Source organism: Strongylocentrotus purpuratus, unplaced genomic scaffold (assembly GCF_000002235.5).
Source record: "Strongylocentrotus purpuratus isolate Spur 01 unplaced genomic scaffold, Spur_5.0 spur5_scaffold_9, whole genome shotgun sequence".
NCBI lineage: Eukaryota > Metazoa > Echinodermata > Echinoidea > Camarodonta > Strongylocentrotidae > Strongylocentrotus > Strongylocentrotus purpuratus.
In genome coordinates, this window is record NW_022145615.1 from 64,112 (window position 1) to 82,542 (window position 18,431).

Genomic DNA, 18,431 nt, shown 5'->3' on the forward strand with positions numbered 1-18,431 from the left:
TTTATAAAAAATCGCGCGTACGAGCATGCGCGCGCGTTTTCGCGCGTAACACCATTAACAAACATAGAATCGCCATTTTTTTTTCTTTCATGATATTTCTCATATTTTTTCGAGGAATTTGAAACCATGTTTATCTCCTTATGACCATTAATAACAAGATGAGCGTCAATTCAAGATAAATGTCCGTGCGCGCGAGCTCTTTTATTACATAGTATATATGGGCAAAAACATGCCTATACAAAATCCATTATAGTTCTTTGGAATGAACCTTGACCATCAATTTGTTTTCATATTTAGATTAAGTATGAGTCAGAGATATGATTCCATGTCTCATTTTGCCATTAAGTGTATCGTGACATCGTCATAATGGCCTTGGAACTCAAAATACGAATTTGCATATTATGAAGTCAGCATATTTATGTAAAATTGATTGTATCTCTGTATATATTGATCGATTTTCTTCAAAATTTCGATATGTTGTAGCTAAGATAATTCTCTACAAGTTCAATACTAATCATTTTTCATTTTGATGACGTCATCAGAGTAAAAATTTCGATTAAAGGCCTCATGTCAGAAATTTCACAATTTGCATGTTATGACTATAGAAGGTGAATTTCGTTCGCGTAATGAATCTACATGATATTGTTTATTAAGAATTTTTAAGCAGTTTTTCGCTTATTTTTGCTCTATTTTGTTTTAAATTTTAGTTGACCAGCCCACCTATACTTGTTCCAAACAAGTATTATGTCTAGTTTATTTTTCTTATTTCTACCCACTTTTTTGTTAACAAGATATCTTGAAAATGGTTCAATCAAATGCTTTGATATTTGGCACACATATGTATAGGCATATGGACAAAACACAGTAAGGTTTTCAACCTTGACCTTGACTGATGACGTCATCTAGGCGCCATTTTGTGAAATTTTCTGAAAAATAAACTCATGATCATATCTTCATAACCAAAAGGTATTTCTCATTCATATTTATTATGATCAAGGTCAATATCAGTCCAGTCAATTTCAGGTCGAAAAACGCGCGCGTGCGCGTACGTCCGCGCGTCAATGCGCGCGCAAAATTTTTAAATGCTCAAAATCGTCTCAAATTTATTTTGCATACGTTTCAGGTCATTTTAAGCATTTTATAAAAAATCGCGCGTACGAGCATGCGCGCGCGTTTTCGCGCGTAACACCATTAAAAAAACATAGAATCGCCATTTTTTTTTCTTTCATGATATTTCTCATATTTTTTCAAGGAATTGGATTCCATGTTTATCTCTTTATGACCATTATTAACAAGATGAGCGTAAATTCAAGATAAATGTCAGTGCGCGCGAGCTCTTTTAATACATAGCATATATGGGCAAAAACATGCCTATACAAAATCCGTTATAGCTCTTTGGAATGCACCGGGATCCTCAATTTTTTTTCATATTAAGATAGAGTATGAGTCGGAAATATGATTCCATGTCTCATTTGGCCATTAAGTGTATCGTGACATCATCACAATGGCCTTGGAACTCAAAATACGAATTTGCATATTATGACGTCAGCATATTTATGTAAAATTGATTGTATCTCTGTAAATATTGATCAATTTTCTTCAAAATTTCAATATGTTGTAGCTAAGACAATTCTCTACAAGCGCAGTAATAACCATTTTTCATTTCGATGACGTCATCATAGTGAAAATTTTGATTAAAGGCCTCATGTCAAAAATTTCATAATTTGCGTGTTATGCCTATAGAAGGTGAATTTAGTTCACGTTATGAATCTACATGATATTGTCTTTTAAGAATTTGTAAGCAGTATGTCGCTTATTTTTGCTCTATTTTGTCTCAAATGTTAGTTGACCAGCCCACCTATACTTGTTCCAAACAAGTATTATATGTCTAGTTTATTATTATTATTTATTTATTTTTCTTATTTTGACCCACTTTTTTGTTAGCAAGATAACTTTGAAATGGTTCAATCAAATAATTTGAAATTTAGCACACATATGTATAGGCATATGAACAAAGCAAGGTAAGGTTTTAAACCTTGACCTTGACTGATGACGTCATCTAGGCGCCATTTTGTGAAATTTTCTGAAAATAAACTCTTGATCATATCTTCATAACCAAAGGTTATTTCTCATTCATATTTATCATGATCAAGGTCAATATCAGTCCGGTCAATTTCCGGTCAAAAAACGCGCGCGTGCGCGTACGTCCGCGCGTCAGTGCGCGCGCACAAATTTTAAATGATCAAAATCGTCTCAAATTAATTTTGCATACGTTTCAGGTCATTTTAAGCATTTTATAAAAAAATCGCGCGTACGAGCATGCGCGCGCGTTTTCGAGCGTTACACCATTACACAACATAGAATCGCCATTTTTTTTCTTTCATGATATTTTTCATATTTTTTCGAGGAATTTGATACCATGTTTATCTCCTTATGACCATTAATAACAAGATGAGCGTCAATTCAAAATAAATGTCCGTGCGCGCGAGCTCTTTTATTACATAGCATATATGGGCAAAAACATGCCTATACAAAATCCATTATAGCTCTTTGGAATGAACCGTGACCTTCAATGTTTTTTCATTTTTAAATAGAGTATGAGTCGGAAATATGATTCCATGTTTCATTTGGCCATTAAGTGTATCGTGACATTATCATAATGGCCTTGGAACTCAAAATACGAATTTGCATATAATGACGTCAGCATATTTATGTAACATTGATTGTATCTCTGTAAATATTGATCGATTTTCTTCCAAATTTCGATATGATGTAGCTGAGTCAATTCTCTACAAGCTCAGTCAACACCATTTTTCATTTTGATGATGTCATCAGAGTGAAAATTGCGATTAAAGGCCTCATGTCAGAAATTTCACAATTTGCGTGTTATGACTATAGAAGGTGAATTTCGTTGACGTAATGAATCTACATGATATTGTTATTAAGAATTTTAAAGCAGTTTCTCGCTTATTTTTGCTCTATTTTGTTTTCAAATTTTAGTTTACCAGCCCACCTATACTTGTTCCAAACAAGTATTATATGTCTAGTTTTCAATTGTATTGCCAACAAGATAACCATAACAAATCTGCCAAAGAATACTTGCGGGATCCTTTTAACCACATGTTGCCTAAAGGATTAATGAATGTAGTCATACAATAGGAAGACCAGAGAGTTTATGTTTGTTTTGTATTGTTTTTGGTTATTTCAAATTTTTGGTAGGAGGGGGTTCATTTAAGCACAATTTTGGATTATGTCATAAAGACTTAACAATGTCAGATAAAACTAAAGCGCATAGAGCATGACCGTTAGTAAACACTAACCTCAAGTTAAAAAGGGGGGAAATATTCAACAACAACAAATATCACAACAATTTGTTTGTTTGTTTGTTTGTATGTTTGATTGATTTTACTTCTGCGTTCAAAAAGATACAAATTCAAATTCAAGTACAAAAAATTAGAACAATAACAAATACAATGATTAAATTGTCTACAAAAGTAATTAAATAAAAAATCATGTACAATTATATCATTTGGATGAGAAAAAGAGACAGAGTGTGCACAAATTGTTTTATTCCTATATGGAAATATTTACATGAATACATAAGGCAGTCTGTGGAAGGCGGACCTGGAAGTGCTAAAAATTATTATACATCATATACATTTTATTCATGATGAACTTTTGCCTCTTCCCCCCCCCCCCCCCCCCTCTGTCTGTTTATGTCTGTCTGTCTCTCTCTCTCTCTCTCTCTCCCTCTGCCACTCTCTCACTTCATTAAAAATGATATGGATTTATTTCAAATTGAACCTTCTAAATTTACAGCACACACCAAATTCACAAAAAGCAACCAACAATTGGCTGGTGACTTTTCTTTTTAAAAACAAAGAACATCTAATTGAATATAATTCCTTACTCCTTAAAGTCACAATATAAACTTTGCGATTCTCCTACTCCTATAATACTTCTATGATTATGACTTAAAGTCCCTATATTTCCTCTATGTAATTAATATTTCTCTCAATGCAAATTGTACTTTATAAATCCTTTTTTCATCTCTTGGTAACTAGAAATGACATTAACAAATTTTATTCTTTTTCTTTGTACCAAGAGTGCCAGGTAAAATGTTCTGATGATTATTTTATACATTCTAGCTACACACCAATTACTTGTAGGTGATTAAGACAAGGCTCTCCTACAAACTCATGTTATTATATACAAACATTATCTTCCAGTGATTTTCACCCGATGCCTGCATTTATATCCCCTAACATCAAACATTAGCTCTCCTCTCCACCACATGGATGAATAAGTAATGACCGACTTTTACGTTGTAGGCTGACTCAAACCGTATACTACACTGAATCCAGCATTGGAGGAAACATCTTAAATTAGCAAAGAAGTACTCTTTTGGACATCCACATGCTTCCTAATTCATTTCTTTTTCCTATTCTTTGATACATTTTCCCTCAATCATGCCTCACTTGCATTGCTCTTGTAATCTTACTCCTTTTCTCCCTTTCTACCAATCAATTTTCTATTTACCATTCTTCTTCTTTTCTCTCTCTCTCTCTCTCCCTCTCCCTCTTCCTCTTACTTTTTTTCTGTCCATCTTTCATTTTCTTTCTCTCTCTATCTCTTCTACTCACCCTTTTCCTTGTTCCTCTGTTCTCAAATATCTGTTTCTACCAATCCTTATCTTATCTTAATATTTCACTTCCAATTCTCAAAACGATATCTTTTCCACTATAAAATCTGTAAATCTCTCTCTCTCTCTCTCTTTGCTCTGATTTCTCTATTCGGGAGTCTATTTTGCTCCCTCTCTCATCCCTCCACCCCAATACCAGTCTTCCCCCCCCCCCCCTCCTCTCTCTCTCTCTCCCTTTCTGTCCTTCTCTCTCCATCCTCCTCTCAGACTCAACATGTGTATCTTTATCTTTTTTCTTAGGTAGTGCGGAACCAAAAAAAGCTGAACTGCCGATCTCCCTTAATCTCTCATGATGCTCATGTACTTTTTGTTAAAGGTCACTTGCATACAATGTCCTTCCAAAGTCAGTTATCCCATAAGATATACGCTAGCGTATTCTCACATAGAGAATATTACCATATTATGTTTTCTCCCTATCCAATGTTTTTTCCTAATTATTTAATTTATATCCTACTAGACTTTACACTCAATCCATTAAAAAGAATGCTAAATTATTTGATTATCCTCAACTCTTATTTGGTTTGACACAAAAATCTGATTTTTTTTTTTGGTGTAATTTACGTTAGAACATGCTTATCTCTATTATGTGAAAACATCTGAAAATCTTTTATTATTGTCTTATGTTAATAAATAAATAGAAATAAAATTTGTAGAGATAATGTTCTTTGCACATTTTAGCATATCCCCCTTTCTCTCTCTCTCTCTCTCTCTCTCTCTTCATCTCTTTATACATATACATATATATATTTCCCATTTAGTACTTGCCCCGTTTGGTAAAATTCAATTAGAGTATAACACACATTTTCCATAGACGTAGACTTGGACCTTTTTATTCCAAATTAAAACTAATCAAATTTTAATGGAAATAGTTTATAGTGTGTTTCATTCACTTTTCTTTTTTTTACTTAATCAATTTCTGAAGGAGACAAATCATTTTGCTTTTCCTTTGATCTACAGTTTCAAGTAGAATGCTCTTACAAAGGATTACATTTTCAAGTTATCTCAGACAGCACCAAAATATATACATTGCATGCATGTAAATGTACATTTGCCAGATACAAATTTTGAACTTCATTTTCTAAAACTATTCTTTTCATTTTGTTTCTTTGGATACAACAAATTTCAGCAAAACAAAACTGAAATGATATACTAAAGAGAGCAAAGTTTTGCGCAGTGATCGTTTTTAGTATTCTAGAGACACACAGAGAGAGAGAGAGTAATAAAAGGAATCCTACATTCTCAATTACAAACCATGAGCGTTTTTTCTCGGAATGTTTCAATTTTGCAATCACAGGATGTGTATTATTCAGAATATATACTGTACAGACAAGACAAAACAAAACATACTTGTTATATAACACATTCTATTTTGAATAAGTATGTGACTGCAAATATTTCTCCTTTCAAATTTTTTTTTAGTTTCAGGGGGAAAAAAACAATGAAGGATTTCATATTTACTGTACTACATAGAATAGGTGCAATAGCAATTTGCCATGTAAAAACCAAATGTAAATAATGTATTATCTATCCTGATGCGTCATCCGTTGATTGCACTTCCAATTCATTCATTCTATCTAATCATTCTAATTAACTGGGAGATAGTAATCCCTCTAATAACCCCTTAGCAATCAATTAGATTCTGCTATGCACTGCCTGACTGCTTCAACAAAAGGATACTCCTCTAGATGATCAATTTCAACACAAGAATATTCAATGCCAAGTTATGTGATCAACACTCATAAAAAGTCTTTCTTAATATAATCATTCCAAAATAGTTTTTTGAAGCACATATATATGAAATTGCATCTTTCTTTTATGGGTGTTTTCATTTATTTAACTCTTAACGATATTCTTTAGCTGTATAAACATGTATATCATATTTATCATAATATCATATGTGCGTGAAATATCTTTCTGCTCTTGAGTTGAGGATGTGTGATTCAATTGTGCAAAGCTGTGAAAGAAGTGATAATTATTGCACACTATTTGATGAAAATCATGGGATATCCTCAATAAATGAATCACACATGATTTCATGTAACTAATCATTTCATAACATCTTGGGGAGATTTGTAATTATATATAGATATATATATATATATATATATACATATTCACCATTCAGTCTCTCATCACATGATGTTACTGGTGTTGATTTCCATTTCATATTACTCCTTTGAATCTAATTATAGCCATGCCCACATCTCATCATAACAGGCCATTTTCCCTCTAGACTGTGAATAATTGCTTTCATTTAATGAGTGTGGTTGCACTCTCCACAGTCATGGCAGGACTGCAATCAATGTTCTAAGTGTAAACAACTTCTCTGCAAGTAGATTACAAAATGAACATTTCATCTCATTTCCTGCCACAAGAAAGGCAATTATTTATCAATTTTTAGTGAATTCTGGTTTTCTGAAGCAGCCATTTGAGGTATTTAAAACTAAGATATTTTTAAAGAAAACTGATGAAGTGTGCATTATGATATGTAGTGTTGCAACATTAATGAGCATGTTCACAGATAGTGGCCACAATGTTTGATGTCACAGGACATGGGGTCATTGCAGAATAAAAGTAAGTTTGCGCATGCTACTCATAACCAGAAAGGTCATATGTGTACCTTAACTATGATGAACTCATACCAAACAAATGTGAATTCAAGGATGCAGATTGTTAATTGTTATCCTACTTGTTTGCATTGTTTTTCATCTCTGCATTGACAGATTCTCAGTGATTTTGCTTAATTTGATATATCATTCTCTGGATTTTGAGAAAGTATGGAGGATCAAGTCAAATATTGTATTCTCGCACACAAATATGATACTAAATGATTTGGGATAAAACACCCTTTCATAAGATGTATAATAATTTACTGTTCATAGATGATTTTTAAAATAATTAGCAATTTCTAGGTGTAAACTTTTTTTTGACCAATTAGCCAATACAATAAGAACCACCTGCACTTTAAGCAGGTTCAAATTATTACAAAAGTGATTATAAATTCCTTGCAAAATGATTAGTTCTAAAAAAGGGACCACACTCTATTCTATATGATTATTGTTTAAGTTATCGCATAGACAATCCAGGTAAAGGTTATTAAAGGGAGTGTGTCATGACGAGAATATGTGTCTTTCCCGTGGCCCTACCCGAGACCAATCAGGTATAATACAACTACGGACGACGCGACTGCAGCATTCAAGTGCGTGCAACATACGTGAAACCGAAGCGTGAGGAGAACTTCGGTCTGTTTGGCTAATGGCTGACCGTTCATCAAGTCCATTCATTTACGTGCAGTTGTCCAAAAGAAGACGTAGATGGCGTTAACCAGTATTTGCCATCGATACACTCCCCTTTAATTTACAAACAATTTGAAAGAACAGGGTTAATTCAATTTAAGGATAAAAACTGCCATCAAGACTGAAGAATGTCCATCACTAATCTCTGAGCCTTCAGGGAATGTAGCCCACAATAGAAAATGACTGTGATGTAAAACTACCATACAACAAGAATCAAGAACAATGCAAATCTCAATACCTGTTTTTTTCTAAAGCAAACTTTGGTGCAAGGACATACTGGACCCATGTACTTTTTATGATGAATATGGCACAAATATGATGAGAAGATGATTATAATCACTATCAAAAGATAAAAACAGACAGGCATGCTGATACTGATCACTCATTCACTCCCAGTCATCCCTCCCGACAAACTAATTTTCTGACATCGAGGTCACAATAACGAACAGAGATCTTAACTTGAGATAATCTCATGGAAACAAAATTATATATCATACATTGTTTCTACAACAATATGAATATTATAAATGTCCTTGTCAGATTGAGATGGAAACATAATTAGGCCCTCAAGGGAATGTAGAAGAGATGTATTAGTCACCTAAGAGCGTAGAATATAGGTTTAATCTCCTTTGTCTATAGTGTACATTTACACAAAATTGGTCATTCATTTGGAAAAATATTTTAAAAGCTGTCTGAATATCTCGCTTGCATTGATGATTGCATCATTAAAGGTCATAAATCCCTCTTACTATTGTAAAAGCTGAAGACTTCATTTTCAGCACATGCATTCTTTAGTGAGACAGGAAGAAAATGAGAAATTCTGATGCTTATTTTTAATTCAGTTCAGTTTTCAGTAATATGGATACAAATTACGCAAAGATTAAAAGTAAAACATAAAAAATATTCAACAACAAAAAACATTTTAAAGATTTCACAAAACTTAATAAATTTTTTTTTTTCTGTCTCTCTAAAATACTTACATGCCAAACATGAAGTCTTTACAATGAACCAAATATATATTTCCCTTTCTAATTTCTATGGGAGGAGCTAGGAGCTCCATGCTAGGAGTATCTATAGACAATTAAAGAACATTTTCCAATGTTTATATCTGGACATCAGCATAATACAGTATGTCCCAGAAAAAATGAAACAGAGAATTATTGATGTTTTATCATTACTTAATCACAATTATAATTAATAAATGACGCATATATTTGTAAAGCTTAGATCCTCCTTTTTCATTTGATGCAACTCATATGATGCATATTTCAGGTATGAGTGATTGAAAGCAATTTGAAGGAATGAAACCAAAAAGTCATTTGGCAGGCGGTATCTGAATTTCGAAGAAAAATTCACATTTCTAGAAAGTTCATTTTCCGCTCTTTCATATGACACCTCAATCAGGAAAAATGAGCCAGGAATAACAAAGTTCTGTTTGGTTAAAGTGATGCTTGCATTTCCATAATTTGATTAAACAAATTCATTTTCACTGGCTGCCTGCCATGGCAACAAAAAGAATTGATGAAAGACTTAACTCCGTTTCGTTGACGATCAGACATATCTAGTCTCACTAACGAAAGACTTCATGCATGGTTGATTGTCAATGAAACGGAGTCCATACAGGGGACTCAACACTCTAAATCTAGTCTGTCCAAATTTATGTTTGGACTCTGAGGAAAATTTCTCTGTAATCTTTAGTTTTAAAAACAACATTGTTACTATTATTTGTGACAAGTTTACAACTGCGCCTTGTAATAAATTCCCTGCATGGCTTGGGTTTCCGAACGGTATACCTTACAGAACGCTGAAATAAGACGCGATCTGATCTGGCTTGCTGCCTTCATTGTCGGCAAAAAAGCAAATCCAAAAGCAAAAAAAATGAGGGGGGGAAGGGTCTTGGTCCTAAAAATAGGGTGTGTCTCATACACAGGTGCGTCTTATACACAGAGATTTACAGTATTTTTCCTTGTTTTACACATCTCTCTACTCATGGTGATTTCTTGATATAATTTTTCTCGAAATAATCTCCAATGCGAACATGACCTTTCCTCTTCTCCTATTTGTATTTTGTGAGAGCTTGCCTACTTGTAATTAGCCATACCTCATTTCAAGTCCTGATTTCTTTTCTCCTTTTCACTATGGAGGCCTAAGGCTAAGATCAGTAATGCCGGTTGGTCGTAACAAGACCAAAACAGCACGATACTGAGATGTGTGCCTTCATATTACAGTAATGGCACTTTTCCCTTCTGGCCTCTGTCATTTTTACTGACATTCTCGACCTGTTTTCCCCTGCTTTCTGCAACAGATTTCCATTTTCATCAGTAATGATAACCTGGGGTAAAATACTTGCAAGGTCTTATTTTATAGTAGCACTGTCCATCGCTACGTTCAAGTGACCCAATAAATATATACCTTCATGCAAATGTCTTGGCAAAAACAATGTAATATGCATTTGTTGTCTTTATTCCAATTAAAAGAAATACAAAGATGTTACAATAAAACTACCCAGGCTCTGTCAGTAGATGAGAAATGTTTCCTCATAGGAAAAGAAACAGAATAAAGAAATAATGTAATAAATACATGAACACACACATACATGTAGTAACAAAAAAAACAATGGCATTTGCACATGAAAAATATATGAGGAATGCTCAAAACTGTTGATATTTGTTATTATCATTGGGTATCAAAAGTGCTTTTAACAAAATGCACCACAGCATTTATGAATCAATTGAACGATTCTCCTCTCATTTTAAGTTCTTTGTGTTAATTTCTGCCTCTTCAGCTTTAGTATTCTTAAAGGGATTGGGTAACTTTGTCTCAGATTCTGAAAAAAAATCCTGGATTTAGCTCATGCTGCAATGATAATTATAAACCTTCAGGTCAGTCAGGAACCCCATGACTTTTACAAGCCGATCGCCTGTCTGATTATCAAGATATTTATGATTGGAAATCGAAATCAAATTTTGCGTTTTCCTAACGGTTTTCATAACACTACAGCTATTGGGGAAAACAAGTATGGTAAAGCTGGTCACTCAAAGATTTTTACTTTTGTGAGGCACTTCTTGATCATTTTGAAGCGCAATTGTTGCGATATATATATAGTACTCTCCTTTTGTGTACAGTGCAAGTTTTGTACAAAATATATTCAAATATCCATCTTCTTTTACCTTTATATGATATCATGAACCATAAGTCTTTCAACTTGTGTTACAATTCTACAGATTCTCAGAAATTAATGTTTGATATACATTAATCTCTTACCCCAAAATAGGTTGATTAACAGGCCAGGCAGGCCGCCATTATAGCATCAATATGTGAATTTTTCATTAGTCCTATACAGGCGGACGAAAGAAGTCACTTCCAATTTTTCTGTTTGATATAATGACTAATCCTCATTCACTTGGAGAAAAAAAATCTGCACAGATCCAACACTGTGTGCTGCATGATAATATCAATATGGTTGCTTAGCAACTGATGCATCGATAACGCAGAATGAAGGTTCTATCTTGCATGAATAAAGGCCAAATACATGCCACAAATATGATTGAATGAATAATGAAACTTGGATGCAAGGGTTGGAGGGTGGTTAGAACGATGAATTACCCATCTATAAAGTAAAAATTTACATCAATATTATTGTGATATCTGAGATGTATCAACCTATACTTCTTTAAAATTTCAGAATTAAAGAGAAAAACAAGGGAACTGATATCTTGACAGATGATGAATACATCTGTAATTATGAATTCAGAAGAAAAAAAACCAGGGTGAAGTGTGTATAGAAGGTTTCTCGCTTATTTTCTCTCCCTTTCCTTCGATTAAATTTAGAGATATCGGATATGGGTAGCCTGTTATGCTCCGCAAAATGTGTGTACATTGCACCTCTCTGCTTTGGGTAAGATATGGTAGGGCAAATTGATGCGCATGCACACCCCATTTGTTTGCACTGTTCGACCCATTGATTGAGCACGCAAGATTTACACGATTGAGCTTGTCATATCAATTTTTGTTATTTTCTTCATATTCTGGTTTCTTAAAGTGGCACTACCATGAAAGAAGAGAATCCCAATGACTCTGCTGGCTACAATATAGTCTTTTACTTCAGTGGTGTCACCACGTTATGTGGTTAAATGTCATAAAATACAATGAAGTGGGTACTTTTGTCTTGTGAAGCTTCATTTCACTGACAAATTTGACATAAAATGTTAGAGATGAAGCTAGTTCAGAGAATAAAGGCAACTTTCCTATGTCCAATCCATGGGTGAAATTATGAGCCCATAGCAAAGAGATGGTTAATCTTCATCAGTATATACTGTGCAACTACTTAATATCATGTTCTATAGTCCAAAGCAGCCCTAACCAAGATATTCATGTTAAATATTATCCTTGTATAGACTGAAAGAGTTTTATCCATAGATACAAAGGAGTTCCAAGACCCAACTTCTTCCCTAAACCAATAATTGTTATACCATGATCTTGTCTAATTTAATTCATTGTATTGTGTGGGGAAGCTCTGCTTCTTAATTGTTTAGTATGATACTCTCATTGCAAAAGAAAATAATGAGTGTTATACCAAATTCCTCACATACTGCTCATACTGATAATTTTTTTCCAAGCTTGAAGTTTCAACATTACAATATTGGTATGAGCTTAATGTTGTCCCTTTTATTTTTCAATATACAAAAAAGAAGACAAGATTATTTTATCCTCTCAAGAAGTATAAAAGTACAAAAACTGAATTACTCTTTTTTTTTCTGTATCTCTAAAGAACTTATGTGCCAAACACAAAGTCTTTACAATGAACCAAAAAAAGAAATAAAAACACTTTACACTTCCAAATTTTTCCAGTTTTCCTTTCATTACAAATATGCATTGGATGATAATGAGGAAGTTTGTAATGGCACTAGGCACTTTTTTGGAGCAGACTGAAATATGTAGAGGACTCTCTTTGCCACAAGCAGCAATTGCCCGAAAATATAAATGTAATGTAATGAACGATTCTACAAAGACAAGCTTTTTTTCCTACCTCAAAACGAGTTCTATGAACCATTTTAATGCACTGCATATCATAAATGTGATTTTTCTTTTTTTAAAGAGTCTAGAAATGGACTCTGTATGGAGCTTCATTCACTGTAGTTATTGTCATGATAATTTGTTCATAAATAGGTGGAAGAGGGCATTCCATACATGCATACCAGTAGACAATGTACAAGTTTTAAAACCATAATCTACAGTATTGTAACATATTCTTTTAGATATAGTCCCATTTGAGGTAATGCCATGCTCTGTAAAAGTCAAGTAATCGTTTCTCAAATTTTCACCAAGATTACATGTACATCATTGATAACTTTAGAATATCAATGTGATTCATCCTATTTCATAGCCCAATACAATAACAGTCATAAAAGCCCTTGAAATAGAAATGACCTCCTGATAGAAACATACTGGTATTACACCCTCTCATGTACGACCTAGGCGCCCTACAACACAGCCCTTTACACTCATTCTCACCCTAGCTGTCTCCTAGCTCTGTGCCAAGCAAACCCATGAATTATTAAATCTTAATCTACTAATGGCTCCCCATTACACACAAACAACTCCAAACAGCTTCCTATCATGCCATGGTTCATATGCCCTCATATACTTTTATTTACTATCTTTCTACTATCTTTTTCTTTTTCTGTACATGTAAACTTCTTTAGTGTTACTTTTTATCCTAAAAGCATTTTATTATGCATTTTTAAATTCCACTTGAGCTAAAACAATAGTTTATTTCTAGTGAACTTATGCCATTTGTATGGATTACATCTTGCAGATATATACTAGTACAACAATTCATGAGATGAGGATGAGATATCAGATGGAGTAAGGGGAAAAGATATAGATATAGATTACCTTGTTGATATTTGAAATGTAGTGAACAAGATGAATTAAAGCATAGCATACTTTTGGAATTTTGCAACTTATCCCAAAAGTTACTTTATTTTCATCATCCTGGTGAGGACTACTTTAATACTAGCATGATGAGGATTCACACCTATCTCGGCCACCACATTTGTGGATAAAAAGGCAAAAAGCAACTTTGAGAATAACTATCTTCCATCAATATATACTTCATGATAGAGGCAACCATTCCGGATTCTCAAAGAAAATATAGATTGAATCATATGAAAGTAAAAATGACGATCAAATTCCTGGGTATGATTTGCTGCTGAGAGAAGCAAAGGATTTAATGTAAAGACATTCATTCGCTGTTATAAGATTACCATTACAATTATTATCACTTGTGCTATACAATACTTAACTATACAATTGTTCTTGCATTGACTGTTTCCCCCTCGCTCCTTTACTGGTCACCACCCCCCCCCCCCCCTTCACTCCTTTACCAGCTGCTTCAGCCTACCACAAATCTCTAAGGATTGTTTTCTCCAGGGCAGGAATATAAAAACTAAGACATGTTTGCACAAACAAACCCAAATAATGCTTTCCTTGCATTGGATACCTGTTCAGCTAAATACATTCATTGGTGCACATACACATTCAGGTCTATGAAGACTCTTACAGCTCCAATGGAAACAACAAATTACATGGTGTAAAAAGAACTGGCTTTAAAACACAAATTACAAAGAGAGCTCACAGGAATAAAACTTAAAGTTTATTTTGCTATGATATAAGCATGGGTCATAGGCTATTATCAGCATTAATTTTTGGGCTGAAACCGTGTCAATAGTAGCACTTACAGATACTTTCATATAGAAAATAGATATTACCATAGTGCTAAATGTAAGAGTCTATACCGACCCCTTTGTCAAAAACTCACCAGAGTGCAACATGAATGGGCTCCAGTTTCCAGTGGGACGTGTTCATCGGTTTCTCCGAACTATCATGAAAGGAAAACAATCATTTATATGTACTTACATTGGGTTTCTTCTGCTGTATAATTCTAACCTAACCATAACATTTATTGAATCTTCTCCTTTAACGAATGCCAGCGTTCATTAAAGAAATCTTCAATACCAAATCACTGGTAGACTTGTAAACATATTTTATCAATTGGTGTTCAAATGAAACATAACTTTATTCATCATCAACACCAATTTCTATTATGTATTTCCATTTTTTTTTCAAATATGTATAAGGCTGCAATCATTATTACTTTCAGTATGTATTTGCATGAATCCAACAGGAAGAATACTATTTTATTTTAATGTGGCAAGATGTGTAATTGAAACTTAGAAAGAAGAACTATTTCACCACATATGGTCTATTTTTGTTGCTTAACTTTTTGCATAAAGCTCTTGTACTTTCACACTGTTTAAAGAGAAGGTTGAGTTCTAGGAAGAGGTGAAGAAAAAAATTGTTAACATTTTCATTGTTGCTATGCAAGTGTGAAAGAACATCAGATAAAAACTGCTCCCTAAAAAGCAAGGCTCTTCAAATGCCTCAATATTCTAAATATGGCATGTAACATCATACAAATCGGGACAGATTTTTACGCCACATGTTCGTGTAGTCCCATATACATCTTTCCATGGACAGTGCTTGTTACTTTACCAAGACTAGGCCAAATTTCTTATTATTTTGATGATTCCAGAACCTTGCAGTACACACCAATACTTATGCTAGATGATCAACCTTTTCTGAACGACTCCACAACGTTTCTTTCAAAATTGAATTGCATGACCAAAACTCAACTCTATTTTTAAATTAATTGTTTGTATTAATTATTCCTCTCCATCAAAATCAACAGCATAAAATAAACTTTAACTAATAAAAAAATATATACATGAAAACAAAAACTCTTCCATTCAGGAATTGTTCCTAACATATATAAGGATACAACAGGAATATAATATAAAAAAAAGCATTTTATAAAGAAAATATGCCATGCCAACATGTTTTTATACATTTATGTAGGTTCCCAAATCACAATGTTTGCCTGATATCTGGCACAATGCATATTCATTGCAGAGATCTATGCATAGGTCAGGAATAATGTGGTCATAGCACTTGTATAACCATCTTTCCTTTTCTTTTATTCTATATATCTACATCAGAGCAGGAACAATCTTCCCTTTCTCTACTTTATCTAATTTCTGATGCAAAGATCTACTTCAATGTACATGGATCTCAGAAGACAGGTAGTATAATCTGCTACAGGTTGAATTATTAGTTGATCAATATACAAGAAGGTATTTAAATCTTAATGAAGGTGAGCAAAAGGAGCAGAGAACATACTGAAATGATTTTACAACCACTGAATAATATTAGAAACATATAAATCATAAACAAATAATAACAAGGGAAGTATAAGAGAAGGAAAAAGTACAAGTAATCTAAGATGATAATTTAAAATTTCACTCCTCACATGCACCGTGCAAACGGAACCACGGCTCGGCTAAACCATGACCCGTTATTGACGTGTGCCAGGCTCTGGCTTGCACGCAATGCAATCACAATTCACTCAGCCTCCTCCCCCCCCCCCCCCCCCCTGACTTCATCTATGCAAATGAACCATGCCTAGGAGCAGCCCCACAGATGGCAGGCTCTCATTGGATGCTGGTACTACCAATGGCTGTGGGCCATGTCACAACCCTTCTCATTGGTTGACTTCTGACACACACCAAAATGAGGTGGTAAGGCAAGACCAAATAGTAAAAGGGAAAAAATGGTATATTGATGAAGCAAGCGTGTGAGGCATTAGCAATCGGCTCTCTTGCTTGTGATCGGAGTCGGGTGATACCCACCTCCTCTTTTTATTTGATAATAAAAATGCAACAGTTAAGTAATATCTTGTTGAATGTTGGGAAGACACGAAGCAAAAGAGAGCAAACAATAGCTATTGATTGCACTATGGCCTTGCTCTTTCATACACCATTTGGGCATCTAAGCCTGAAGTTACACAATACATGTCTATGACAGCATAAATAACATGCTCAAAGAAAAAACAAAAACTCAATAGTCTATTCAAATGCCTAAGAGAGTCAGAAAGTGAGAGTACCTCCAATTCAATTTGATTTCTAAGATAAGATACAAACGTTTAGAAATAAAAATACAACTTTTTCCTCTCTTGCTTTTCAACTGGAAAAAAATTTCCTTGGTAGACATGGCAGCAATTGCATTACAATGGCTCTAAAACGTGCTCTTCACCAATTTAGCAGGGTTTTTTTCTGCATGATGGTAACAGCTAGAGAGAAAAGGGGAAGGATAGAAGGGAAAAAGGAATAAAGAGAGAAGAAAGGTCAAGGAAAGTTGCTACGAACTGGAAGGGAGAGACTTATATTCTACAAAACAGTTAAAGAAAATAGAGAATGGCGGAAAGCATGGCATAGATAGAGCAAAAGTATGCTTTCTAAAAGACCTTTCTCTCTCTCTTTCTCTTTCTCTTTCTCTTTCCCTTTCTCTCTCTCTCCCTCTCTCCCCCTTTGTCCAACTTATTCACTTTCTAACCTCTATCATATTTTCTGACATTTCATCTAATCTAATAAGGGCAAAATATAAAAGAAATAAATCAATAGCCTTTCTGCTTCTCACTATAAATGTAGATATAGAAACAGCATTAATTCATTCATTAGCATGATTACAATGTTTTCATAAACATGATATAAATGGTTCAGCCGTATAATGAATGAGCTTCTCACTGTTTTAAGAAACTGTACTCTTTCCACAAACAATGTTGTGCCATAAACATATGAATGATGCTTAAAATCATATCTTAGAATTCAGGAATACATGGGGATAGCAACACAATCAATGCAAGACATGGGTGAAATACAACTACAGACATAGAAGACTAAGTAGAAGCATATGAGATATTGGACAAAAGACGTGCACAGGCAAAGAAAGAGGGAGAGAAATATCAATAATAAAAATTACGATATGAGCAAACAACCTCAATCAAAAGTAAATAAAATTTGTGAGAGTAACTCACCTGATTAAAAATGGTTGTTTCCTCTTTGTTTTACAGCACTCTCCCAAAATCAAATCAAGTCAATGGGCCTGAAATAAAGGAAAACATCAAGAAGAGGGAAGTGAAATAGAATTTTGAAAATAAATTCTCAATCAAATTATAATTTCTGACTGACTGAGCAGGAAATTCTTTCCATTACCAACTTGTCATAAATGCATTTGGATGGTGATATTCTGAGCTCTAACATGACATTTCAAGGGATAAAGAAAAAAGGTGTTATTCATAAGTTAACTTAATTGAAACAAAATGACAAGTAATATTCCTCTCTATATTCATACAAGAGAAAATATATCTGCAACCAATTCTTTTACTAATACTCTAGCACAGTGTATGACATGATGTAAAATACAGAGCAAAGTGATGGGGAAACACAGAGTAAAATCATTTCTACCAAGTGTTATGAATAATTCATGCTCAAAAGGGGTGAGAAACTGGGTTCATTCTCTTGAAATGTCCTCAA

General features: G+C 33.9%; 1 protein-coding gene across 2 annotated transcripts in view; it reads right to left on the minus strand.

Annotated features, from left to right (window-relative positions):
• LOC100889635 (heterogeneous nuclear ribonucleoprotein K) overlaps nucleotides 1–18,023 on the minus strand; it is a 75,822-nt gene extending 57,799 nt beyond the window's left edge. The window contains exons 1-2 of one of the 2 annotated variants that reach the window (XM_030977197.1): nucleotides 17,933–18,023; nucleotides 14,822–14,881 (exon numbers count right to left, since the gene is read on the minus strand). The gene's annotated coding sequence lies outside the window, so the exon portion shown is untranslated. The remainder of the gene's footprint in view (nucleotides 1–14,821; nucleotides 14,882–17,932) is intronic. The other variant, XM_030977198.1, reaches the window with a different exon arrangement.
• Between the last annotated feature and the right edge of the window lie 408 nt (nucleotides 18,024–18,431).